Below are 27,152 nucleotides of genomic sequence, written 5' to 3'. Positions count from 1 at the left end.
ATGCTAGAGTCCACAGGGCCCTAGTATGACAGCTGATGGCTGACTGAAATTTATATATTATTTTAATTATCTATACTAGTGTAATGATAAGTTCAGTCTAAACTAATGTCATCTAGACTAAAGTAAACAAATAAAAAATATTTACAGTGGCTATCTGAGTGATTTGAGAAATGTGGTTCTACAACCCACAGTTCAGTCTACCATCTCTAGGACTTAATGTAAGTAACTCATGTAACTTCTCTGAGTCTCAGTTTCTTGATCTGTAAGTTGGATGCTGTAAGAGCTACAGATGATGAAGAGTCACTGGGTGAGACAATATATGTTAAGGACTGTGTGCAACTTACAATTCCTTTCTAGAACAAAGAATCCACCAATAAATATGAAAATGTATGAGGGCTGTATCCTTTTTTTCCTTTTAACCAAGCAAAGATGTCCACTCGAGGGCTTCCCTGGTGGTGCAGTGGTTAAGAATCCTCCTGCCAGTGCAGGGGACACGGGTTCGAGCCCTGGTCCGGGAAGATCCCACATGCCGCAGAGCAACTAAGCCCATGCGCCACAACTACTGAGCCTGCGCTCTAGAGCCAGTGAGCCACAACTACTGAGCCCGTGCACCGCAACTACAGAAGTCCTTGCGCCTAAAGCCCATGCTCCGCAACAAGAGAAGCCACCACAATGAGAAGCCTGCGCACCGCAACTAAGAGGAGCCCCTGCTCGCGCTGCAACTAGAGAAAGCCCTCGTGCAGCAGCAACGAAGACCCAACGCGGCCAAAAATAAATAAATAAAATAAATAAGTTTATATATATATAAAAAGACATCCACTCGATTTTCTTTTGTACCCCAAATTCTGGCTTCATCCCCTCTGAGTAGTACGCAAGGGAGACTATTTGGACTTTTCTTCGCGTCACCCTGGTTTTCTTATCCTTGGCCCACTCCATCATGAAGCACTCCCAGTGAGCCAAGTATGTAATGGAATGAGTCCTCCGTCAACTGTGAACACTTACTCCTCACTGAGTTTCGAGTCAAGAAGGACTAGATCCAGCCTGCAGTAAGACCCTCTAAGAAAAAAAACACAACTCTGAAACCTTCTGGCTGTAACGTTTATGCAGCCTGTAGCCAGAGCACAGATCTGAATCTTCAGACCAAAGAAAGAGTTTGCTCCCAAACCCTGATGGCTCACGGTTGGCCTCTGAATGTGGTCACCTACTGACCCTAGTATTTGAAGAAATACTTGAAACACCAGTGACCTGGATGTGGTCCTACCTCAAGGTACATTACAGACCAGCCCCACTTCCCTGGAGAGATCATGGCTGGAAACAGTGTATTCCTGGTTCTCGGCCAGTGCCCTTGATCTGCATGTTCTGCCATTTGCTTGGGAAAATAATGCTAAGTTGCAAGACACGGCAACAAAAACACCGCCAGGAGCCGACCAGCTCACAGGGGATGCCTGGGTAGCTTGGTGGCCCTGAACACTTAAGTGATTTTGTTCCCCATCCAATCTCCTGTGGTACATTAACTTTTATTGATAGCTCAGAGCTTCAGCAACCGGTCTTGATTTTACTAACCCGAAGGACAGAGGAACAAGAGGCACCCACACAGCTGACGTGCAAGAAAAAAACAGCACGGAATGTCTAGATCAGTCTCAATGTTTTTTTCCTCTTGCTACAGCTTTCCTTTAATGAGGGTGTCACAATTATTGCAGGTTAATCATGTCTCAGGCCCCCAAAGGGAGGGAGGCTGAAATGGCCATTTAGAAATCTGGCCACGGCTCCCTCCGGCAGACTCTTGGAGGCATGGCAAGACATTTCAGGCAGGGCAATCCGAGCCTGAAATTGCAGGCTTGGATTTATATTACTGCTTTGGAGACTGGCAAAAGGATTCTTGGGTTTCCATAATACACGTATTAAACAGAAGTTAAACCAGGGGCTGGTGGAAAAATCTATGTAATGGAAGACAGAGAGACCAATTTTATCATTGCTTCGAAGAAGTCAACACTTCCAACTAGAATCTGCATCTTGGAGTAACCTGGTGTGCTTCTGACTCACGGACACTGAAAAGGGTATAAATGTGTTTTCCTTTCTGCGTGGAATGCTATCAGCTTCAGCTCAAAAAAAAAAACACATTAATGTTAAAAACGAAACAACACCAGATATGATTTGTTGAGCACCTATTATAGGCCAGGCACCATTCGTTGCACTTTACATACCTTGCTTCATTTCATCCTCATAGCAATCTTAGGAAGCATCCATTTGTATTGCCATTTTGTAGCAAAAGAAATTGAGGTTCAGACAGCATCTATAAACTGTCAAAATCCTCAGCCAGGAAGAGGAAGAGTCAGGGTTAGAATAAAAGTCAAGGGAAAAAAACAGATTGCATCCAAAATCCAACTCCTAAACATACCGCCATCTGTACATGTACGTGATCCCTACCATGTTAACATGTATGGTGTTGATTTTGACATATTAAAACATTAGTTTCACAAAATGGGGTTTGAAAGGAACATCGAAGCAACTCTGTTTTTGTTCATCCAAGATTCAGTGATCATTGACCATGTGTCAGACCCTGTGCTAATAAGCCCGTCCTACTCAGGGAATCTCAGAGCTGTGCCTATAGGACCTCAATGACCACAGCCTGAACCTACATTCTGTAGGCTGTGCCCAGCCTTGCTTTAAAAAAAACCACATCCTCCAGGTCACGATGCTCATTCAGCCACTGTGACGTCCAAAGGTCTACAGAGACGACATGAAGGTGACCCCCCCAGAGCCACATGAATGGGGAGGTCCGGGGACAGGTATTGTGCCAAACACATGACAGAATTTTGCTGAGTCTGCTCCTTCCAAGTCAAGATCCAATGAGTATTCCTTTTTGCTATTTTTATTCTGAGGTCCTGAGGAGTGTGAAAACTCCCATCTTTAAAAAAAAAAAAAAAATTCTGTCAAGTGAATAGGCTTCATTTTGTATAATCTTCTAATATCCTACATCAAAAATAATAAAATGGTTCCTTGGTAAGTTAAACAGAATTAGCATATGACCCAGTAATTCCACTCCTAGATATATACCCCAAAGAAGAGAAAACAGGAGTTCAAGCAAACACTTGCACACAAATGTCCAGAGCAGTTCTATTCATATTAGTCAGAGGGTGGCAACAACACAAATGTCCATCAACAGATGAATGGATCAAAAAGTTGTGTATCCATACAATGGAATATCATTGGGTCTTGCAAGGAATGAAGTACTGACACAGGCTGCAATTTCAGCTGAACCTTGAAAACATTATACCAAGTGAAAGAACAAGATATGAGAAGCCACGTACTGTATGACAACGCTCATGGGACGTGGGACTATCTTTTTGAGGGTCCCCATTCAACCCACTGTAACTGCTAAATCTGTGATCATTTGTTTATAGAGCAGTAGAAAACTAATACAGTGACCATTTATTTATCCACTTGTTGGTTGGTTTGTTGGCTCAACAGATACTTCTTGAGTACCTCCTGTGTGCAAGGCACTGTGCTGGGCTCCAGAGGAACGTGAGTAAATGAAACAGACTTAACCTTGGCCTGGGTAGAGCTTACAGGCGGGAGAGTCACTTTTAGGCCCTTCTCACAAAAGTCAGCCACAAAGTGGAAAGGTCACTAGGACTAAGGATGGCTTCAAAGCACTGACACTAAATGAGCAGAGGCCAATGGGGCCATGAGAGAATCTGATGAAAGACAAGGACCCTCATTCCAGAAAAGTGCAAATGGGATAGAACGTTGCATATTATTTCAGAAAATTCTAGGGCGACAAGAGGAGTACCAACCCATTATTTCCAAGCTGAATCTTACGTGACATCACCACTGTGATAGTTCATTTTATGTGTCAACTTGACTGGGCCACAGTGTGCCCATCTATTTGGTTATCATACATGATCTCTGCGTGTGTCTGCGAGGGTGTTTCTGGTTGAGATGAACATTTGAATTGGGGGACTGAGTAAAGCAGATTGCCCTCCCCAATGTGGGTGTGCCTCAGCCAATCTGTTGAAGGCCAGAACAGGATAAAAGGTGGAGGAGGGAGGAATTCACTCTGCCTCACGACCTTTGAGCTGGGACACTGGTCTTCTCCTGCCCTTGTACTCAGACTTAGACTGGAACTATACCATTGTCTCTCCTAGGTCTGGACTTCTTGGCCTCCATAATTGTGTAAGCCAATTCTTTATATATATATACATCCGATATATATACATATATATACATATACATCCGATATATATACATATATATACATCTGATATATACACACATATATATACATCCAATATATACACACATATATACATATACATCCGATATATACACATATATACATATACATCTGATATATACACACATATATATACATCTGATATATATATATACATATATATATATATATATATATATACACACACACACACACATACACACATCTGATATATATATACATATATCGGATATATATATATATATCGGATATATATATCTCCGATTGGTTCTGTTTCTCTGGATAACCCTAATACACTAACACAACCACCAACCACCAGTACTAACAACAACCAAATTGTCCTCAAAACATTACTACCAGAAAGCAACTCTAGCTGTAGACTGGCTGTTACAGCCTCGACTAGAAAACATGGACATGTGGAAACATGGTGCATTTAATTCCTTTTCTTCTTTACTTATTTCAATATTTTCCGGATTTTTTAAGAGAGCAAGTATTCGGTCGGCTTGAAAAATCAAAGCAAGAGATGAGTTAAAGAAAAAAAACTGGGGATTTTTTAACAACTGTTAAAAAAAAAAGTGTCATTTATAATATTTTGGGGACAATTGGAAATATGCTCTTTCACTGGATACTTATAGATATGAAAAATGTGTGTTACTTTTTGGTTTTGATAACGATACAGTAGTATTTTTGTTTTGTTTGGCTTTGGTTTTGGAGAGAGCCCTTACTTTACAGTGACTCGTAATAAAATATCTATGGATAAAAAGATATGATGTCTTCCATTTGCTTCTGTAAAATATCAAACATGGGGGAAATGGGTTGGGGCGGAGATAAAACAAGACTGGCTACAAGTAAGAGTTATTGAAGCTGGGTGATGGCAGTTAATTATACTCTGTCACCTTCTGTAAATGTTTTTACATTAAAAATAAATAAATAAGTACATGACAGAAGGAGCCAAACATAATTCTTAATACAACATAAATGATTTCATAGATAGATAGAAAGATAGATAGATAGATAAAACTTAAGAGGGAAAAAAAAAAAACTTCCCTCAACATTCTATAATGGGTCAATAACTGCCTAATTTCAGCTGGTTTCCAGACATTTCTCATGAACATCCACAGACTTGACAGTGTGGCAGAGAACTAAAGAATGCATATTTGGTAGCACTGACAGAGAGAATATTTCTTACTAGCATGTATCACTACCTGAAATTATATTAAATATTTGTGTTTTGCTATTTCCTCTCTTCCCCGTGATAATGTAAGCTCTATGAGGGTGGGATTTTTCTGTTTTGCTGTATCTTTACCTCTCAGATACCCGGCCCACGATAGGTGTTCCATTTTTTTTCTTCTTTTTTGAATGACAAAAAAAATTTTTGTAAATGAATCAACTGAAGTCACCGTGCCCTTCACTGACTGCCCACTATATACTAAGTCTCACGTTAAGCATCAAAATAGTGGATCAGAAGTGCCTAGAACAGAGGTTGTACAAAGGACACAAAGTGTGGTAATTCTTCAATTACTTTCATAAAACCAGACTGCTATCCGTCTGTCCATTCATTCATTCATTGACTCACAAATATGTATTGAGCACCTACTGTGGTGGAATTGACACAGTATAAACAGCAGGGTAGAAATAATAGTATAATATAAATAAGTTTTGACAAAAATCTCTACACTAATGAAGTTGACATCTAGGATATGAGGATGGGGTGAGGATGAGAACTACTTCACATCCCACAATTCCATCCAAAAGTTTATATATTTGTTAATAACGCTATCAGGTGGCTGGGAATTCATTACAATTTCCTTTTGAGAATTAACTAAAAAGTTTACTCATGAAAATCCTATTTATCTAAGCCATTAGTGTTGCCTACTTCAGCGGTTGGAATATGTCACCAGATTAATTAAGTTCATTATGATTTCTCATTCAAGCAAGAGGAAAGTGTGTCTTTTTGTAGACCAGCTGTTTATAAGTAAGTGAAAACAGGAGATGCAAATACTGTCTTTAAAAAGCAAAAAGGGAAATTTCAATGTTACATCACATTAAATTGTCCCCTACCGGTTTCTTTCCTTTGAAAAGAACTATCAACAACGATCAAGTTTTATTTGCTAGCTGTTATGTCCTCTGACACAGAAGGCCATGGACTATTACTTATTAATATAATATTACTCTCCCTTCTCCCAACTCAACAGAATCACAGAGGATCATGAGTTTCAGGGAACAACATATAAAATGCTGAATGCTAAGGTCATTTCCCTAAAACCAAATCTACAGCAACAGAAGGAACTTAAAAAATTTAGCAACAGCAACTGGTCCTCTGGAATGGGTGCTAATGATAAAAAAAAAATGAGCTTTTACACATTCCATTTTTAATTAATTTTTAATACTAAAAAAAAGCTTTCCCTTCTACCACAAGACCCACTTCCTCCTGGTGAGATCCCCAAAGGGAGGCCTGCTCTTTTCTGGAAGGCATCACTCTTCTAATTAATTAGAAATTGTGCGAGGCGGGGAAGGGGGCAGAGGTAGAAATCAGCAGGGGGTGAAAACATCAAATTCCTTCCTGCCTTTTCTACTTCCCTTACCCCAAATCTCAGCCCCAGCTCTCTGTTTGGGGAAACAAACAGTTGAAGTCACTTGAACTGATGCCAAGCCACTTCATCCGCTTCTCTGCCAGGCTGGCCCAGTCTCCATGTCCCATTGGTATGAGAAGGTTACGGGGTCCTGTCTTCCCGAGGCCACTATGTGAGTTACATTTGTGCAATTTACATCTTTTGCACGCCCACCCCCCTTTTTTTCTAATTTCCAAAACTGAACATGTTGATGGGGGGGGGGGAATAAAAACCCCTCAAACATGACAGAATTACAAAAAGAAAGAAAATACAATCCCCTCTTCCGCAGAACCCTCTCATTTCCCATGCTTTCTGTCAAGGAGTTACCTCTGTTAACCGTGAATGTCTATCATTACAATCCCAGGTCACAAGATAGGCGCATGTGTAAATACACAGGAAAATATTCAGGCACATGTAGAGCTTTCTTTAAAAAAAAAGTGTAATAATGTATGTATTGTCCTACAATTTGCTTTTTCTCACTCAACATTTTATTATGGGCAGCCATCATCTAAGTATGTATATGTATATATATCCCATATATATATTTAGTGCTATTTCCTTTCATAACTTTTTTTTTGCTATGCAGAATTTAAAACTCTATAAAAACTATAACTCAATTAGGCATTACCCTATGGATAGGGATTCAGAATTCACAGATTAAATAAATAAATTGTGTGTGTGTGTGTGTGTGTAAAACGCTAACAAATATCACTGATTCTTCTCATTGGGAGACTGTGCACATTTATTCAAATATTTCTGTATTTTCTGGTTCAGAATGGAATTGCTCAACCTAAAGGTATGTTTAATTTGCATTGAAACTGCCAACTTGCTCTCCAAAATGACCCCAAACAATATATGTTCCTTTTAATAGTGCATGTTCTTTTTCCCTGTTAAGGAAAACTTTTTTAGAAAGTGTAGTTATGAGTATGAGTCAAAGTTTTATTGTAATTTTGCTACGAGGGAAAAGGCCTCTAGCAGGTCAATTCAAAGATTCACTCTTGGTGAAGACATTTTCTAGGGAAAGGGAGTGATAAGATAGTCAATGTTAGGCTAGATACCAAAAGAAAAGAACATTTGGTTGAAGGGGCCTAGATTCTTGAGTGCCAGTCAGCTGGCTAGATGGGTGACCGATTTTTCAGAACAAGTCTTAATCCCATTACAGTTTATCAGAAAATTGCTTAAGCAATTTATCAGGAATGAAGCTGCGAATTACATTATGCAAAAAGGTTCTATTCCAGACCAGATTTGGGACAACTTTTATTTTTCATACTCTTTTATATGCTACACACTCACCAACAGGGAGGTTATCTGTCTTCTTTAACTTTTGCCATGGTGCAGGGTGGTTTCTCACTGTTTATTTTCCATTTCCATTAATTAACAATAAGACTGAGGCTTTTTTCATGTCTGTCAATTTTTTTCAACGAATTTCTCGTTTATTGATGTCACCCAGTTTTCTAGTGGGAGGTTCACGTTTTTCTTTTTGATTTGCAAAAACTCTTTGCATATTTGGGGTAAATTATTTAAGTGTGTATGTGTATGTACATGAGTATGTGTCTATGTAGATTTTTTTTCTCCTATTCAATCTCCTAAGATACTAAACTTGAAAAAAAAGAAAATCACTTACATGCCAGCTTCTCATGGTACCTGGGAGAGAGTTATTCGATTTCTACTTTAATATAAAGTCACATCAATCACTTAAAGCCTTCAGCGCGCGCCTCTCTCTCTGCTGTACACGGAGTGCAGGCCTGTTGCAAGGCCCCTCACCATGTGGTCGCTGCCTAAATCCTTAATATTATTCCTGATCTCTCTGCCCTGGCCCCTTTGTGTCCCAACAACAGTATTTCTAGTGGCCCAGACAGACTGCCCGTTTCATCACTGCATACCTTTCCCATGCTGATCCCGCTACAGCATCTTCCCTGGATACTCTCTCGCCTTAATAAGCCCCCATTTGTCTTCCCTCTTCTGGAAGAGACTTTCCCTCATTACTCGCCTTGCCCCACTAGAGATAAAGTTAGTCACTCCCTCTTGGGTACCTTGCATGCACCTGTTTTTCCATACAAAGCTCATTTTAATTTATTTGTTCCCGAGTCTGCCTTCCATAAAAGACTTTGAGCTCCTTGAGGGTAAGGAGTGAGCCCTAATTCTTCCTATACCACCTGAGCTTACTAATACAGGATCTGACTCATCCGGAGCAGAAGCCCAGTAAATAATTGTCGAATGGGTAGAAATATCCTTTCTAATACATGGCTTGAGGGAAGGAGCCACAGTGGGGAGAGCGGTGGTGCCCATCTTTCCTCCACCTTCGGCCAACCGACAAAAACACACCCTTCAACCTTGAAAACGGACTTGAAATTGGGAGAGAGCAAAGGTTGTCTTCCCTGTTTTGTCACCCCAGTCTCTAGAATCTGATGGGCTACAACTCTGCATAGGAAGTGTTAACACAAACAATATCGAAGTGCTGGGGGCAATTTTATTGTCTGCCAGATTTAAAAATGGGAATCGATCTTCATTCAACCAGCTTTGCCAAAGTTTCTGCAAAGTGGATATAGCAAGCGATAGGTGCCTTTCAGATCACCTGTGATTAAACTCACTGCATTTGTCTTCAAACAAAAGTGTTTTTTCCTCCCTGCCCGCAACATATAATTTTAGTCAGCTAACACTAAATTAGACACCCACTCAGATTTATTATGATAAGAACATTCAGTAAGCTAATTTCAAGATGATGACTCCTATAAATTCTTATAATTTATTATTTAGTACTTTGGTTTTTAATCATTAAGTACGTGAAGACTTTGTAGGTCAAACCTGTATTAATGAAGACGGTAATCTATTTTTCAAACTCTGCTCCTCACCCACCTTTCAAATTGTAAATTAACAGAAATAGATTTAAACACACTTGTAAGAACAAAGGCAGTAATTGGGGGGTGGAGGTACCATCACCCCCAATTGCCTAATTTTTCTAGGTAGATTGTCAATCAATCATAGTTCCGACTTATTTAAGACACATCGTGCTGATTCTTTCAATGAAACAATGGAGTCCAAATCTGAGAAGGCATTAGTTCACTAAGAAAATAAAACCTGTAACCCATATTTAAAGTTTTGTTAAAAAAACAAAGCTGTTCAAATATTAGCCGATACAATTTCATTAGGTTTTAATCTTAACCCAATGCAGCCATTTTTACTGCTTTTCTGTGAAGTGTTACAGCTTTAGAGATGCACACACAGGAAGTACTTATTTATTAAGTAAATAAATATTTAAGAAAGCTACCGATGTTACCCAAATGAGAGTCTTCTTTATCTCCCGAATTCATTGCCAAATTAGAACCTGTTTCATGATCATTTCAAACATTCAGCGCTAAAACACTTAAGGTTTTATTCTGCTGAACAAAGGGATGCTTTGCGATCAACTGCATGCAAACAGTGAATAAAGTTACCTACACGGTGACATCTTTTCATTTCCCCTACAATAAAATTAATTTTTATTATGTTATAATACAAGCTCATCTTAAGCAATCTGAAAAATAGAGTAGAAAGAAGAACAATTGCTCACTCATACTTCTAATGGAAAAAAAGTATCAGGATACAAAACGAGCCAAGTCTCCAACAGAGTTCACTACTATGTAAAAAAACAATGATTTATATGCTGAGAAAAATCTAGAAGGTTATAGAGCAAAGTGATAATAGCGGTTATCTTTAGGAGACAGTACAACAGACAATTTTATTTTTCATTTCCTCTGCTCATTTTTAGATCTCATATTCTGGAAATTCCTTTAGAAATAAAGAGACATATGTTTGCATCCATAATATTGAAAGCATTTTAAATTACAACGGTGTCTGAATCTTCATATGATAGAGAGACAGTCAGTGTTCATTTTACCTGAAGACTTATTGCTGAGGAGGGTTCTACTGAATTATTACTCCGAGGACCGCTCACGGCATCTCCCGGTTCAGTGAAAACCTCCCTGGGATATACACATATGTTTACAGGCTGGGCTTCAAAACAGGAAGCCGGCTGCATCCATCCACACCATGCTTTCAGAGTGCATGCTAAATTACTTTGGAAGTTTATTTCCTCCCCTCCTATCTACCTGGGGAAGGGTGAAGTATTGCAGGTTTTTAAATAAAATCCTTGATGAGAAGAACACACAAAGATTCTGCCTCACGGTTGGAAGGATTCATGAGGGATGGAGACCAGGGACGGGGTTGTAGCAAAGTGGGTTATAGAAAGCTTACTAAAACTGGATTTCTGGATTTTAGTTGCCATTAACTAAATAAATGAGAATAATGAAAGTAACAGTGAAAATAGCACCTACTATTTACTGTGAGTTTGCCACGGCTATGTGGAGCACTGAATTAAGCATCTTACAGATCTTAGGTCCCCACACTACCTAGATGAATGAGTCTCATTTTACAGATGAGGAAACTGAGCTACAACTTCATTAATGATCTGTGTGTAACCTTAGGCCAGTCAATACTTGGTAGAGCTCAGATATAAATTGTACCATCTGACTCATCTCCAAGATGTCTTTTCATCATCAGGAGAAAGAAGCCTGCCACCAACAACCTTTTGAGAAAGCGATAGATGCAAGGGGAAAATGGATTTATTAACTCGTAAAGGTTTCCATCCAAAAAATGTGTAATTGTTAAAATCATGCAACAGCTAAAAACATTTAGGTACTTCCAACTGTTAAGCTTTTGGATTATTTATCCTGTAGGCAGTGCAAACAGGCTCTGTATTAATAACTGATGAGTAACATATTACCCCAAAAATTAGCATCTTCTAAATGACAGTAAGAATTTAATATCTCATACACTTTGGGTGGGTCAAGCATTTAGGGGCAGTTTAGCTGGATGGTTTGGCTCAGGTTTGGTTTCAGCTGCAGTTATCTGAAGGCTTAACTGGGACTGGAGGATAGCACCCTCACCATGGCTGGCAAGTTGGTCCTGGCTGCTGGCTGGAGGCTTGAGCCCTTCATCACGTGGGCCTTGCCACAGGACAGCTTGAGCATCCTTACAACATGGAGTCTAACTTCCCCCAGAGAAAGCAAGGCAGAAGTTTCAGTGTCTTTAGTCCCTGAGCCTCAAGAGTCATGCTCTATCACTTCCCCCTGCCTGCCACATCCAGAGTAGGAGGGGACTACACAAAGTGCATGAAACCCTGGAGGCTAGGGTCTTTGGAGGCCACCTTAGAGGCTGGCCATCACAGGATCTCTTCTCCCGTGGTCTAGATGGCCCTAGGGCTGGGAAGTATATAAGGTGGCACTCTGACATTTGAGCAACGAAATTGAATTCAAAGTGGGTCAAATGGGAGAATGCAAAGTCACCTTGAGAAACACAAGGGCACCCAGTCCAAGTCACCCTGGATCTCAGGACCAGCAGTCCACAGGATTCGAAAAGTGCTGTGCTTCACAGAGCTGGGGGAGAAGTGAAGCTGAGAGCTTTGGAGAACTCCATTAGATGGCTCCAAAAGAGGATGTAGTGATGATGCTGAAGATGATTATGAAGAGTGTGAGTAACAGTATTTTAAAAAATGTGAGGAAGAAAAACAACTCCAATATTTAAAAATTAATACATCGTGTGTGAAAATACATTCATAAATTAAATCCGACATGAGAACTCTTGAACATTTCATCTACAGCCTCTAAAATTGGTAAGTTGGGCCAGAAACTGGAGGGTACCTCATCAGGAAAATGAAGAATCACTTTGTATTTGGGGTCACCTGGTATTCTGAGACTCACTGGGGTTCAACAAATATGTACCAAGCACCTCTATGTGCCTGGCACTGTCCCAGGTCAGTGGACAAATTAATGAGCAAGACAGACAAGGTGCCCCAAATCCCAGTAGGGGAGATGGGCAATAAACAAATACAAGTATGCAGTATATCCATACTGTGAAATTATTAGGCTTGTCGTCTTCTGAGGCGACCAAGCTTTTGAGTCATACAGCCAACTGACCTTTGCTTCAATTACTTGCCCATCAAGTAATGAACAATTTCATTTGGCTCAGTCCCTGTAATTCTACCGATAAAGAAACACTGTTCTTTCCAGTCAAATGAATAAAAACATTTCAAACTTTGTCATAATTATGGTCCTCTTTGAAAATTACTGTTTTGGCAATCTGTTTATATATCAGTCTCTATGAGTTTGATTATTGTGAGTCTGTATCTGTCAGAAAGATCTGCTCCTTGGTGGGTTGACAAAATCTAATTCCTGAGTTAGCAAGCTTGAGGGTGGGATTCATATTGTTAATGAACTCACCAAGGTAAATACCACCTGGCAAGCTTCTAGAAAGTCAGCCACCTGGCTTTCATTGTCCACACCTGTCCTCTTCTTTCAAAAGCCAACTGACATTTTATACATTAAAAAAAAATTGCCTCTAGGAACTATAAAGAAAACACTACGCACAGACAAAAGCAGGATACTAAGAGAGCTATGGTGTATATGTGACTGCCATCCTCTGATTACTCATTCATGGCTGATATAATTGATCACAGAAATCTTCTGGGTTGAGCCAATATGGCTTCTGAGCCCTGCTAACATGGTATCACAAAAAGACACTAACAATTGATCTGTGTTCGAAGATGGTGAGACTCAAAGACCTGAGATATCAGTATCTGTTTGTCCCAATAAGATTGGGCTATTTTGTAAATTGAGCCCTGAGTGCACACACTTCAGGTTCACAGGCACTGATGTAAGAGGAACAGAGAGATCCTGGGTGAGGCTTATCGTGACATAAGGCTTCAACACTAGTGAATGCAGAGGGCGATAGACTTGGATTACTAAGAGGTAAGGGTGTGACGCTAAGGAATCGTAAGTAAAGGAGGGGAGGGGAAATAAACAGCTTTATATACCAGAGTTGCATTTCAACATCGTTTTAAGAGTAAAGAACTATAAATAATGCACATTCCCAATAACCAACCGAAGAGTGGATAAGCTACAAGAACTTTCACTGAATAGCTTTTTATCTAGCTGATGTCTGGCATTCATAAAGACTATGTTATAACAGGTGAATGTACTTGTGCTATAATGTTAAGTGAAAAACTCAGGATACAGCATCAAATATAATATAGTGCCAATAATGGTGTGAAAAAAAAAACAATACACCCAGTCACGGGGGGTAAATTTAAATGGGACTAACTGAATACTGACTCTGGCTGTTGTCTAAATGATGACACATTAGCTAAGTATTATTATTTTTTCTCTTCCTCCTCCTTCCTTTTTTTTTTTTTTTTTGTCATTTCCTGTTTGGTATTTTCTACACACAGACACAAACACACAGAAACTGGTAGTGGAAACTGTAGAAGTCAAGTTCCCACTCTACTTTCTATGAGGTCCCTTGCATTTGGTAGCAAAAAAGCGAACTTCCTCCTTTCCTCACTGCATCGAGATGAAAAATCTAGTCTGGTGAGAAAAACAAAAGCATACTTCGTCATTAAGTTTGCCAAGAAAGGCCCTTCTCAAAATGTGGCTGTGGTTTTTGACAACGCTGTGTGATTTCAAAGTTCCTAAGAAGGCATGAATCAGTGGCAATCCAGTCATGGACGATTGCTCCCCATGGTAGAAGAGGTCTGCATTGACCCCTGGCTCTGCGGACAGAAGGGTGGCTGGGCTGGGAGACCTGCATACTTAATGATCAGTTACTACACAGATTCTGTCGTCTATGGGGCACCAAGTAGACTCTGGGCAGCTGTGCCCAGGGTACTGACCTTCCTCTGGGCGACCAAGCCCTTCGCACCAGGGTGCCCCATCTGTCCTACTGCTGCTCGAGGGAACTGTGCCTTTGTGAGTTATTTCAGCGTTTGCACCTTCACCACTAAATGGAAATACAACCATGACTAGCAGAAAGAGAAGTACACTAACTTGTCGGCAAGAATTAAAAATTGTGCTAAATAGATGCATCAGGTCGTTAAGGAAACAGAGAATCTCGGAGGAGGGGAGAAATGTACGGGCCTCTTTGTCTAACTCCCATCTATTTTGGGAGTCTCCTCGATGAGACTGAGAGCTGGGGGTTCAAGCTCATCACTACTTTTATTGGGAGGAGGAGAGCAGACAGATCAAGGCTTCGCTTTCTGCTTCCGGGTCAGCCCTAGGCAAATCTGTTAATTAGGCTAAATCTGGCCTGCTTCGATACTCTTCAGCTTTCCTGCTCTGTACCCTCTCCCCTCTCTCCTCCAGGACAGGCTCCCCGTACCCTTAGGCGACCCCAGATAAAGAACTTTCCATTCCCCAGTGTTCACACTGCTCACTCCACCTGAGGTCCTGTATCTACTGAGCTCTGTCTCTACCTTGGTGTGAGCTGATAAATACAGAGTCTTACACTTCCAATAGGGGTTCTTTCTGAAGGCACTGATCCAGACCAAAGGACTGGTTCCAACAGTTGGCAAATGCCACCCATTTAGTTAGATTGGCTGGGAAGGTATTCGGGGGCAAAGAGAACTTGAAGCTTTTCTCAAAAATAGCCACAGCATCAGTAACTAAAAGTGGCACTTATTCAGAACCCAATCTGCAAATGGGATACTGTGCTACTTGTTTTCCACACATTATCTCCAAGTCTTCTTTATTCACTAGCATTTGCTGTATAACAAACCACCACAGAACTCAGTGGGTAAAACAATAACAACTTTTTATATAAAAAGTGCATGATTCTGTGCACGGGCTGAGTTCCTTCTCTGGTGTAGACTGGCTTGACTGATCTCTGCTGGGCTCACTCTTGTGTCTGGGGTCATCTGTTGGCTTGGTTAGTAGCTGGATGACCCAAGAACGGTCTCACTCATGTACCTGGAGGTTGGCAGGCTATCTATACTAGGGCAACTTGGTTCCCTACACGTGGCCTCTCATGCTCCAGTGGACTAGCTCAGGCTCACGCATGTGGCGGTCTCAGGGTCCTATGTAACAAGAGAGCAAGCCCCAATATCTAAATGCTTTTCATGCCTGTGCTTGTATTAGTTTTGCTAAGGTCCCATTGGTCAATGCAAGTCACTTGGTCACCCTGATTTAAGTGGTGGACAAATAGATGCCACCTCTTAATGGGGGGGTGAACAACGTCATATAGGATGGGTGTGGATACAGTGGAGGGAAAAACTGTTTTTCTTTCTTTTTAAAAAAAGTAATCTACTACCTTTACAATCTACCATACCTTCCCCAAACCCTAAATTGTGGTTGTATAGAAGAGCAAAGTGAGACTTAGAATGGTTAAATGACATCCCCAAGAAAAGCGAGACTGTGTTGGATTGGAATCAGGTATGAACTCATATTTTAAAATATATTTACATTATAAACACATATGTATTTATAATATAAATACATATTTATAATATAGACTTTAATACTATAAATATAAATATATAAACACATAAAAATAATAAACTTTGTTTAAATGTAAATACCTTAAAATATATAACATACACCCACACAGAGTAATAAGTAAAGATATATAAGTACGCATGAGTTAGTATACCTACATATACTTCCAGACTCTGCCCACTGAGAGGTCCTAGAAGCAATGATACTGCAGTAGTAATGAGCACACCTAGCACCCAGATCTTGGTTTCTAAATATCATTCTCCAATAAATGGAACCAAGGCTCCCTGGAAAATGAGTTAACTCCAAGAATGGGACAGAGAAATACAAGATGACATGTAGCATCCCACAGTGCCGAAAGGTGAGGAAGTGCTCAAAACATGATGGGGCATGTTGGAAGGGTACAGGAGCCAACCTGAAAGAGCTCTCATTGGTCAAAGCTGGCCAAATGATATAACAGTATTATTATATTATGCCTTATACAACAAAATAAATATATGTGTCCATACTGATATGAATGGATAAATAATTAAATAAATGAAGAAGGGACAGCCTTCCATAGAGAGGAATTCTGATTCATAAACGTAGAAGGAAAACAACTTATGGTTACCAAAGGGGAATGGCGGGGAGAGATAAATTAGGAGTTTGGGATTGACATATACAAACTACTATATATAAAAGAGATAACCAATGAGGACCTACTGTATAGGACAGGGAATTCTACTCAGTATTCTGTAATAACTTATCAGGGAAAAGAATCTGAAAAAAAAAAAAAAGAGATATATATGAATGTATAACTGAATCACTATGCTGTACACCTGAACTAACACAACAGAGTAAATCAACTATACTTCAATAAAAAATAAAATAAAACAAATGCTTGGTGTCAGTCGATTTATCTCTTGTAAAAATAAAATACAGTGTGTGTGTGTGTGAAAAAAAATAAAAAAATAAAAAAATAAAACAAATGTGGATGACATGAGGGAAATGGAAAATTATCATTGGAACACCATAATATTAATTGTTTCAGGCAAGATCCATAGATAGATGCTAAAATTAATGGATGAAAATGTGAAGAGAAATAGTCTCAAAGTACCTCCTCTCAAGATATGTATTAATTACAAAGGGGAAAACAGTAACTTTCAGTGCATAAATCCAGCAGACAACACTTTAGCCAAGAGATCAAGGTTAACATCACCAGTAATAAGACATTTTCATGCCATGTACCATCTGATACGATGGGCTGAGCAGGGCAAACCGCGTCTGTGTATTCTTGCCAAAAATACATAAACTCAATCTAATCAGGAGAAAACATCAAACAAACCCAAATTGAGGACGTTCTACAAAATAATTCACCAGACTCTTCAAAAATGTCAAGGTCATTTAAAAAATAATAATATTAATGAAGACCGAGAAACTATCACAGATCAGAGGAGATGGGTGAGACATGACAATAAATGCAGAGTGGTACCTGGGTTGAATCCTGGAACAGTAAAAGAACCTGAGTGGAAACATCAGTGAAATGCAAATGAAGTGTTAGTTGAGTCGAGTTAATAGCATTGTGCTAATGTGAATTTCTAAGTGCGGAAAAACGCATCAATGTTAGTATTAGCAGGAGCTGGGTGAAGGGTGCATTGGGAGTTCTCTGCACTACTGTTGTGACTTTTCTGTAAGCTGAAATTTATCTCAAAACAAAAAATTAAAATAACAAACAAACACAAACCTAACTTCCCCAAGGTCATAGCTCCTTGTGGCTGCTTGAATTCAAGCCCAGTTTTGCCTGGTCCCCGAGTCTATGCTTTTTTTCCCTCTGCCATACTTTCCCCACACACCCTGCACAGACCTCAGCCTCAGAATTGGTTAAGACTGGACTAGGACACCCCTTCCAAATGAATTATTTTATGGGAAAAACCGGCGGCACAGTTAGGCATAAACCCGTTTACTTCAAATGGGGAAAATGAGGCATAGGCTCATTAAAATGTACATCGAGGATATCCGCTCTCAGCTCATTGTCCCAACTGCCTGGATATGCCACGTTATAATGTCGTTTCTTGATTCCCTGAAACTGTTAAATCAGTACAGCACTACACATCTCAACCTTCAACCATAGTGTCACTTAAAATGAGTGTCTGGAAGGCCATCCTTCCGGGAATATTAGTTACCTTGTCCATTACTTACTTAATCATAGCTTGCAGTTATTTTTGCCTTGTGGAGACTGACTATAGATTATGGGCTACAACACAGCAAAGCCACACTTAGCAAATTACATGGCATGGGAAAACCCTTGCTTTGGGGCAAAAATTACATATTTCTTTAAATATATGTTTTAGCAAATATTATATTAAGCCTATAAAACAAAATCCAGGAGCACATTTTGTGGCCTGTAGGACATATCTGACAACTGACGCAATCTCCGGCCCACTCCTAAATGGGGGTTGGAACGGAGAGGTCCTAGTTGAATTCACGTCGGTAAGGCCCATGGTCAGTGAATTTCTACTTGCAGACCAATATGATGAAAGGCTAGAAATCTTCTTGGTCGTTGCACGTGATGCAGTAAATAAAGTAGCCAAACGGTCTTAAATTTCATTTTCAGCAGCCGTAGCGCACGAATAGGTACTGTTTTCTCACTGCTGTGAATGGGTTCCTTTACTTTTATTTATTTATTTTTTTAAAGAAGCCCATCGAAGCACCTTGGGACTGGATAAAAATGGCAGCAAGATAAGAAGACAGCGCGTGGATGCAGGGTTATTACCCAGAAGGAGACAACGACCCTTTGGAATGAAGGTCGTCCATTTGTCTGTAGCTTTGCCAAGCGCTTCGTTGGGCTGTGTCCACTGGGCCGGAGATGGTCTTTTAGGCTTGTAAAGGAAGTTAGACTTCGTGCCTCAGTGGGCCAGTCTTTGTGGCTGTGAAGGCCGAATATCCTAAGGTCAGCCATCATCAGCTCTGATCTCTGGGTGGACGGCCCCTGGGGGGCTGGCGTGAGGTCATCAGGCCAGCTCATGCAATGACATTGGTAGCCAAGGCTGCAACCAACTCCAGCCTGGGCCATACAAGACTTAACGCAAGTAGGAGGGCTCTGGGGTTCCCGGATGTATCTTGTAAGGCAGCCAGTTGCCCAGCTGAAAAGTCCGCAAGATCTTGCTTTAAAAACGTATGTTTTAATTTGAGGATATTAATTACATGGAAATGATTTGACTCCATGATTTATAACCCCGCCAGAGTTCTGCGGTCTTTCCCTCCATATGTGCCGCTGCCATTTTCCCTTTTGTATACCTATCATTTCCCATTGTTTATCTTCCCTGATTGATGTTCGGGCTCGGGATGTTTTCCATTATGAGATTCATAATTATCACTGGTAATAGAGAAGGCTTCCCTATTATCTTCAGCGAGACTGCCCAAATTATTCACTGTAGCCTACTGGTACCACACCGCAGGAAAATAAGAATTTATTTCCCATCCCAGGCATATGGTAGATAAGAGGATGTATTTATTTCTCCATGTTTCAAAAGGATTAAGCTTGGAAAAAATAAATATCACTTAGGCTGTCAGTAAGCAGAAGTTTATGGTTCTGAGTTTAGAGGGCCTCTCTTGGGCTAGGAATAGCAAATCTAAACCCTGGTTTTAAAAAGAGGGAGAGGATAAGGAGGTGGAGAATCAATTATGGTTTTACTTGGCTAAATAAATGAATGCTACATATTTCAACCATTATATTGGTCTACAAGGCACCCAGTACCACCTTGGACCGCCATGTTAAATAACGCATCGGCTTATTTATAAAAATGTTACTGAATTCCAACAGTCCTTGACCCCTGGCTATTTCGAGAGCACGCTGAATACATCATCTGGGTTTTGCCTAATTACACATAATTAGGAAATGTAATTACGCTTTTCAGTGTTGCTCTGCCATTAGGAACTGAGTGGACAGCTGAAAAACATGAGTAAGGATTCAGTGCTTCAGAGAAAACAAATTAAAAATATGAGCCAACCTCTAAAAATAGGGATTGCACTGAAGGTTAGTAAATCAAACTTATAAAAAAACATAATAAAAAAAAATCGCTCTTGGCTCTGGCTAAATATTTGATACAACAGTTATGCTGGCTGCCTTTGTATCGGGGACTTACTTAATGATACATCATTTGCATCCATGCTGAGCCAGGGAGAGGGAAGGAATTATTTCGCTCCTCAATTACTTTGATTTGCTAACTTTCTCACGTGTTTATGCCTTTTTATTTTTACTTCCTCCTTTACACTGGATTCCCCACTCTAGCTGAGCAAGAAGCTCCCAATTAGTCCACAGCAAAGAACCACAACATTTCATCCGTGAGTCTGCTGCATGCAAAGGCTGCTCATGTCCCAACATGGGCAAGTCTTCAGCCCCTGAGCTGGCGCTCCCACGTCAGCAATGTAGGAAGGAACTCTTGGCTTTGCAAGTCTAGCAAGCAGCCGCCATAATAATAACATAATAATAAACACGTCCTAAACATGGCTGGACGTCTACTATCAATCAGGCACTGACCTGGGTGGCTTCACCACCCCAAAAGCTAAGAATTTCACAGGTGAGGAAACTGAAAGGTTACCCAGCTTAAAGGTACAAGTTCACGAAGGATGTGGAATTGGGAGCCTTGTATATTCCGATCTCAGCTTTTGCTGAATTTCCCTCTACTGTCATGGTAGCTGACAGCCACAAATTAACACACTCCATTAAATGCGCTATTTACGGAAACATTTCTATGGTGCCCAAAAAAATTAAAAAGAGGAATGACTGCCAAAAGCAAAGGCCCAGACATGAGTGCAGTATCGGCAGCACTTTTGTTCCCAGCAGAAGACTGTGGTAAAACAGCCGGCCCTGCTAGAAGCTGCCCGTCTACTCACCAACTGCGGGACAGGGTGTGTGTGTGCACGCATTTCTATATATTAGGTTTCAGTTTCGTATTTCTTTCTCTCTTGTGGAGTGAAAACTTTCTTTCAAGCCTGTCTTCAGCCCGTCTTGTTTTTTACATGCACCTCTTCCAATCATATTAGATCCTGTTACACCCATTTCCAACTTTGCCTTCCTTCTCCTCTTCCTCAGTCCCTGTACAGCTGAATCTGTTTAGAATCAACTTCCCTTGGATTATTTTATGAGGCACACTTCTGCTCACTCCAACCCCAGATGGAGACACGCGTCCCCTGGCCACCTCGAAGCGGAGATGCTGATGATGACTTGACTTCCGATCGTGACTCTTAGTATGTCTTCTCCCCAAGAAAAGAGCTGGGTCCCCCACATGTCTGCAGGCCCTGCCTGGTGGTTAATTAGATCAGTACCACTCAAGCCCAGCAATCCAAGGCCTTCATTAAAAATTTTTTTTTATTTTACTATTATTTTTTTGGCTGCGTTGGGTCTTCATTGCTGTGCGCAGGCTTTCTCTAGTTGCAGCGAGCGAGGGCTACTCTTCGTTGCGGTGCGCGGGCTTCTCATTGCGGTGGCTTCTCTTGTTGGGGAGCAGAGGCTCTAGGCATGCAGGCTTCCATAGTTGTGGCTCGTGGGCTCTAGAGTGCACGCTCAGTAGTTGTGGCGCACGGGCTTAATTGCTCTGCGGCATGTGGGATCTTCCCGGACCAGGGATTGAACCCGTGTCCCCTGCATTGGCAGGCAGATTCTTATCCACTGAGCCACCCAGGGAAGCCCCAAGGCCCTGATTTTTAAAGAGATATTTTATACTTCCTTGATAAGGTCCTGAAATGAAATTCATGAATAATACAACCTATCCATACACACACAATTAACAAAAAAAATTAATAGGATGTCCTACCTTTAAAGAAGAGGAGAAAATTGATAAAATAATACACACTTTTTAAAGGTAACTGCTTGGATAAGATGATACCAGAAGTCCATGATGAAACAGACAAATGTTGGCACCTACTTGTAGGTTTGGATTCAAGGAACATAAATCAAAATTTATCAAATTTTGTTGATATGTTCTCTTTACACTTGACATCTTGAAATAATATATTTTTATGCAGACATAATATTGTATTGGTAAACCAGCTCTCTGGAAAGAAATACACACACACACACACACACACACACACACACACCACCTGCCACCACCCTGATTGGTAGCATTTGCCAATTTCCATGGTGTAAATACTCTCACCATGGTTAGTCTCAAGCTACCAACATGACATCATAGAATGCAAATTTGGGAAGAAATGGGCAAAATCTGCTCATATGAGCTGATAGGAAGCAGCTCTGGCACATAAGCTATTTAATCACCGTGAGTATAACAGCTATAAATGTAGACAAGTCTCATGTTATGATGACACTACTATGAGAGGCACTGCATGATTTTTCAAGATGGTGACCTAATCTTGCTAGCTTTGAATAAAACACAGTACAACCTTCTGTTAATTCACAAGGCCCTTGCATTTCTAGGAGAATCCATGCCCATTGTGTTTCTGGCAAAACAGAGTGGATTCTGGGCTGAGATCACTGCAGACAGGTAGTCCACTGATGTGAATGTCTAATGGCACATGTGTGTGTTACCAGGATGCGGGCAATTTCTTTTTATTGCAATGAACTGTCTGTGGCATCACAGGATGGATTTACGGACACCAGGTGCTAAATACCAGAGACTGCCATAAATGCCTCCACAAACTGCCGAAAGTTTCCCTAACTGGCAGTCCTGCTTCTGTTGAGAACCACATCTAGAACTTTGCTGCCTAAAGTGTGGTCCTTGGACCAAGAACAATGGCATCACTTGGGAGCCTGTTAGTTTGTAAGAAACGCAGAATCTCCACCTAGACCTGTGAAACCAGAATCTGCATTTAACAAGATTCCGGGCCCCCCAGTGACTCGTAGGCACGTTACAGAGCAGAAAGACCTCGGTTAGCTTGAGAACTTCAAGACTGACCAACTCTGCAGGAATCCTGCTTAACGATGATACAAACAATGCAACATAAACAACTGGCTCCGTAGAAAAGCTAAGTAATAAGCCGCACTTAGTGGTGGCGCCATGGTCTGCCACCATCCCTCTTCGTTATAACCATACTGCGTGGCCAGGAGCTCCCGTGCACCGACTGTCTGGAGGACTACTGAATGAGTCAACAGAAGACGTACTGAGTCCTTCCTATGTGTGCTATCTCACACCTCCTCTCACCTAACCCATACATTGATCTCTCTTTAAAATAAGAACAAGATGAGAGAAGCAAGGCACAGAGAGGTTCAAGACTTCACAAAGCGTCACACAGTTAGGAATGTGAACAGTCAGGATTAGCAATGGTAATTATTCTATATTAAAAAAAATTATTCTGGATACTGGGGGGTGAGGGGGTGGGATGAATCGTGAGAATGGGATTGACATACACACACTACTATGTAAAAAATAGATAACTAATGAGAACCTATAGTATAGCACAGGGAACTCTACTCAATGCTCTGTGGTGACCTAAATGGGAAGGAAATCCAAAAAAGAGGGGATATATGTATACGTATAGCTGATTCACTTTGCTATACAGAAGAAACTAACACAACGTTGTAAAGCAACTATACTCTAATAAAAATTAATTTTAAAAAAATTAAGAAAAAATTATTCTATGAGTGCACAGTGAGTGTCAGCTGTGAGGTGCTGTAGGCAATGGGCTCCTTCCATCCCATAACGATGACAGCTTACTCTTTCATAAATCTGTGTATCTGCAAAGCAAGTTCACAGGTGTCAGCTCATTTGAACTTCCAAACGCCCAATAACCTACTAAACTCGACCGAAAGAAACTGGGACTCAGAAAGGAAGAGTGAAGGAACTTGTCCACGTTACTCAGCTACTAAGTGGTAACAATAGAAAGACAACTGAGGTAGGTGTTGGCTTGTATTTGCCTCGAGGCTTAGCTAATGCCTGGAGTTGGGAGGTCATGCAAAAGGCGCCTTGGGATGGGGGGCGGTGGTACTGGGAGCTGGGTGTCTCAAGATGTCCCCCACCTCTTCCTTGGCTCTATTTTATTGTCCCCAACCAAGCATGTCATTTGGCAGGAACAACCAGGGATGTAGGTTACGTATCAGATATGCTGTCCCTTCCTCACCCACCCAACCTAACCTCATTCTCCCTTCCTCCCCCCAGTAACTGTGAGAACTCAGGGAAATTAAAATGGGAAAATAAACATGTACTGACAATCTGGGATGCAGTTCAAGTAACAGCCATAAGTAATATTTATAGCAAAATCTTAACACCTATTAGCATGAGCAAGGAGGGGGAAATAGCTGCAGCTCTGCACATAAAATGTGTCCATTCCTTATCCACAGCTCCTCGGCTCCTTGGAGGGTGATCTTGTTGCTACCTTTTCACCAAAATCAATGCCAGACCAACAGGTTTAAACATAGCCTCCGGACAGCAAGAGGGAGAGGGAAAGAGAGAGAGAGGGAGAGAGACCAAAATGGAAACGGTGACTCTCTCGGGGTGGAGGGCTCATGGGTGATTTCAGTGTTCTTCTTGGTGAATTGTTTTCCCCAAATGTTCTGCAGTTTTTTTAAGGTAAACTTTCAGTTTTGAGATAATTATAGATTTACACGCAGTCGTAAGAAATAATACAGAGATCCCAGGCATCTTTTATCTAATTTCTCCCACTGGTACTGTCTCTCAAAACGAGACAGGACAATATCACAACTGGGAAATTGACATGACGACAGTCAAGATGCTGACCATTTTCATCCCACCAGGATCCTTAACGTTGCCCTTGTATGGCCACCCCTACTTCTCTCCCGCCTCTGTTCCTCCTTACCCCTGGCAAACACTAATCTGTTCTCCATTTCTACAACTTTGTCATTTCAAGAGTGTTACGTAAATGGAATCATACAGCACATAACCTTTTGGGATTGACTTTTTTTTTCATTCTTCTATAGTTCTTTTGCAGTCAAAGAAGATACTGTGTGTGTGTTGTGTGTGTGTGTGTGTGTGTGTGTGTAAAGCCTCACCATTTTAAGGTGCAACTGTTTCTTGAGTTGTCTCAACAATGCGGATTCAACGTCTAGGAACTGCGAACGTGCCCTCTTCTTCTGAGATGTGATCCTTGACCCTCTGGGGTTTGGTAAGTGTTTCTGTCCTCTCTTCACTGGGTTTAATGTCCCTGGGTTTCTGGCATTCTGGCTGAACTAGCCCCCCGTTCTGATGACAGTTGGTTTTGCTTCCTGGGAATGACCAAAGCACAGCCCCAGCTCCCTGGATTGCTTTCCTCTGCTTCTCCACCCCCCACAAAAAGCTACTGTCCAAAGCACAGCCGCACAGAGTTACACAAGGAGGCTCCCAAGCCACCAGCCTTCCCTACAAACCTGGACGCAGAAGGAAAGGGTCATGGCCAAAAGATGGCTTCTGGCTTCTAATTTTGTAGGGCATTCTAGAAACCAGAGTGAGGTGTAGTAAAAGGAACTTTGGAGCCATAGGGAGTGAATTTTCCCACTCTAGGTTTTTCTGCCCTTGAGCAGGGGTCTGAGACTCAGTTTTCTCAACTGTAAAATGGGGACAAAACCACATGCCTTTATATTTATGGATTTTATCTATGCAGAGTGATTATGAAAATTCACTAAAGTAGGGGTAACTCTTACCGCCGCATATGTAACACGTCCAAGTCTGTGAGACCTCTGGCTATTGTTACGGCTAATAAATCAAAGTCATACAGATAAATTCACCTTGGGAATTCACTTTGGTTTCTAGTCACTCAGTCATTTTCTCTCTCCTTCTCAGTATATAATACAAAATACTCGCTTCCCCAAGAAATGGTTTCTAGGCAAGATCCATGCAGATGCCTCACTAAGCGGTCTGTATTAAATCTCCAATCTTGCGTGGCTTGGGGAAAAAAAAAGCGTCTCACTCCTGAGAAGTGTTCAGGCTTTGAGTGATGTCAAAGGCTTTTGAACAAGCCTTAGAAATGACATCCATATTTGTCCATTTTTGACTTAAATTGCTTTTGGTTCAACCACTGCCATGAATTGCCTTGATGTGGTATCATCCAGAATGACACAAGACGCAGAGGAAGCGGCAAGTTGCTGGCGAGGATTAGGAAGTAAAGGAGTCACTGTCTCGTTCACTTCTCCAAGGGTTGGGAGCAAGGAAAATGAAACTCACGTTGAAAGGTAGTCTCCACAAACCATGACAAGAGCAAGTGACATTTTACACAGCTCAAGCCTTCTGGTTCAGCCTAGCCATTCCAACAAAAGCCATCTACGTACAGCTCACTGTTTCTTGACGTTTCCACATGTTGTTTTTGTCTTCTCCTCCTCCTCCTTCCCTAAGCAGCAAGGAACAATTTGTGATTCTGGAATTTCTGGAATTTCTCGTTAATATAATCTGGACTCTGGTTTCCATGGTGTGGGATGAAGATGGGGCTTCTACGTTCTGAGAACAACCTCCACTTTCCCTTTCCTCTCTCCTACTCTACTGCCCCATCCATCTTTCATCTCTACCTGCTAAACCCTGACTCTGGTAAAAAAAAAAAAAAAAAAAAAAAAAAAAGTTCTTGGCAAAGGCCTATCTACTGCCCGGCTCCCTCAGTTAAGAAATTCGATTTCATCCCAGTCCTGTGATTAGGAATCCAAACCACAGGGGCTTCGGATGCGGAGAATGATTACGTCAATCTGAATTTAGATACAAGATCTTGGGTTCCAGTCTCCGCTCTGCCACTTACCAGCTGCCTGATCTGAGACGAGCTGCTATGTCTCCCCACATCTCACCTTCTGTACCAGGCAAATTAGTCTAACGTCATCCACCTTGAGGTTTGTTTTGAGGATTAAATGAGGCGCTGCCTTTGCAAGGCCTGAGTGTGGTGCAGGGGCTTATACTACTCACTCCTTTTCTTTCCAATCTGCATGCAAGATGACATGCAGGGGGCAGAAGTGTCTGAAAGTACTGAGGCAGGATCCCTCCTTACTAAGCTCCGGGACGCTGCCGTTCAGGTGGGTCCCTGGTGCTGAGCCCTTGTGCGAAGGAGAAAAAGGAGAATTCAGTCCCATGGGAGCCACTGTCCAAATTGCAAAGA

General features: G+C 41.2%; 1 protein-coding gene across 1 annotated transcript in view; it reads right to left on the bottom strand.

The window, feature by feature from the left end:
• WWOX (WW domain containing oxidoreductase) overlaps window positions 1–27,152 on the bottom strand; it is a 967,168-nt gene that overhangs the window by 322,086 nt on the left and 617,930 nt on the right. The window lies entirely within an intron of this gene.

The sequence above is a fragment of the Balaenoptera ricei genome, chromosome 19 (assembly GCF_028023285.1).
Source record: "Balaenoptera ricei isolate mBalRic1 chromosome 19, mBalRic1.hap2, whole genome shotgun sequence".
Classification (NCBI taxonomy): domain Eukaryota; kingdom Metazoa; phylum Chordata; class Mammalia; order Artiodactyla; family Balaenopteridae; genus Balaenoptera; species Balaenoptera ricei.
This window is presented reverse-complemented; position numbering and strand designations above follow the sequence as displayed.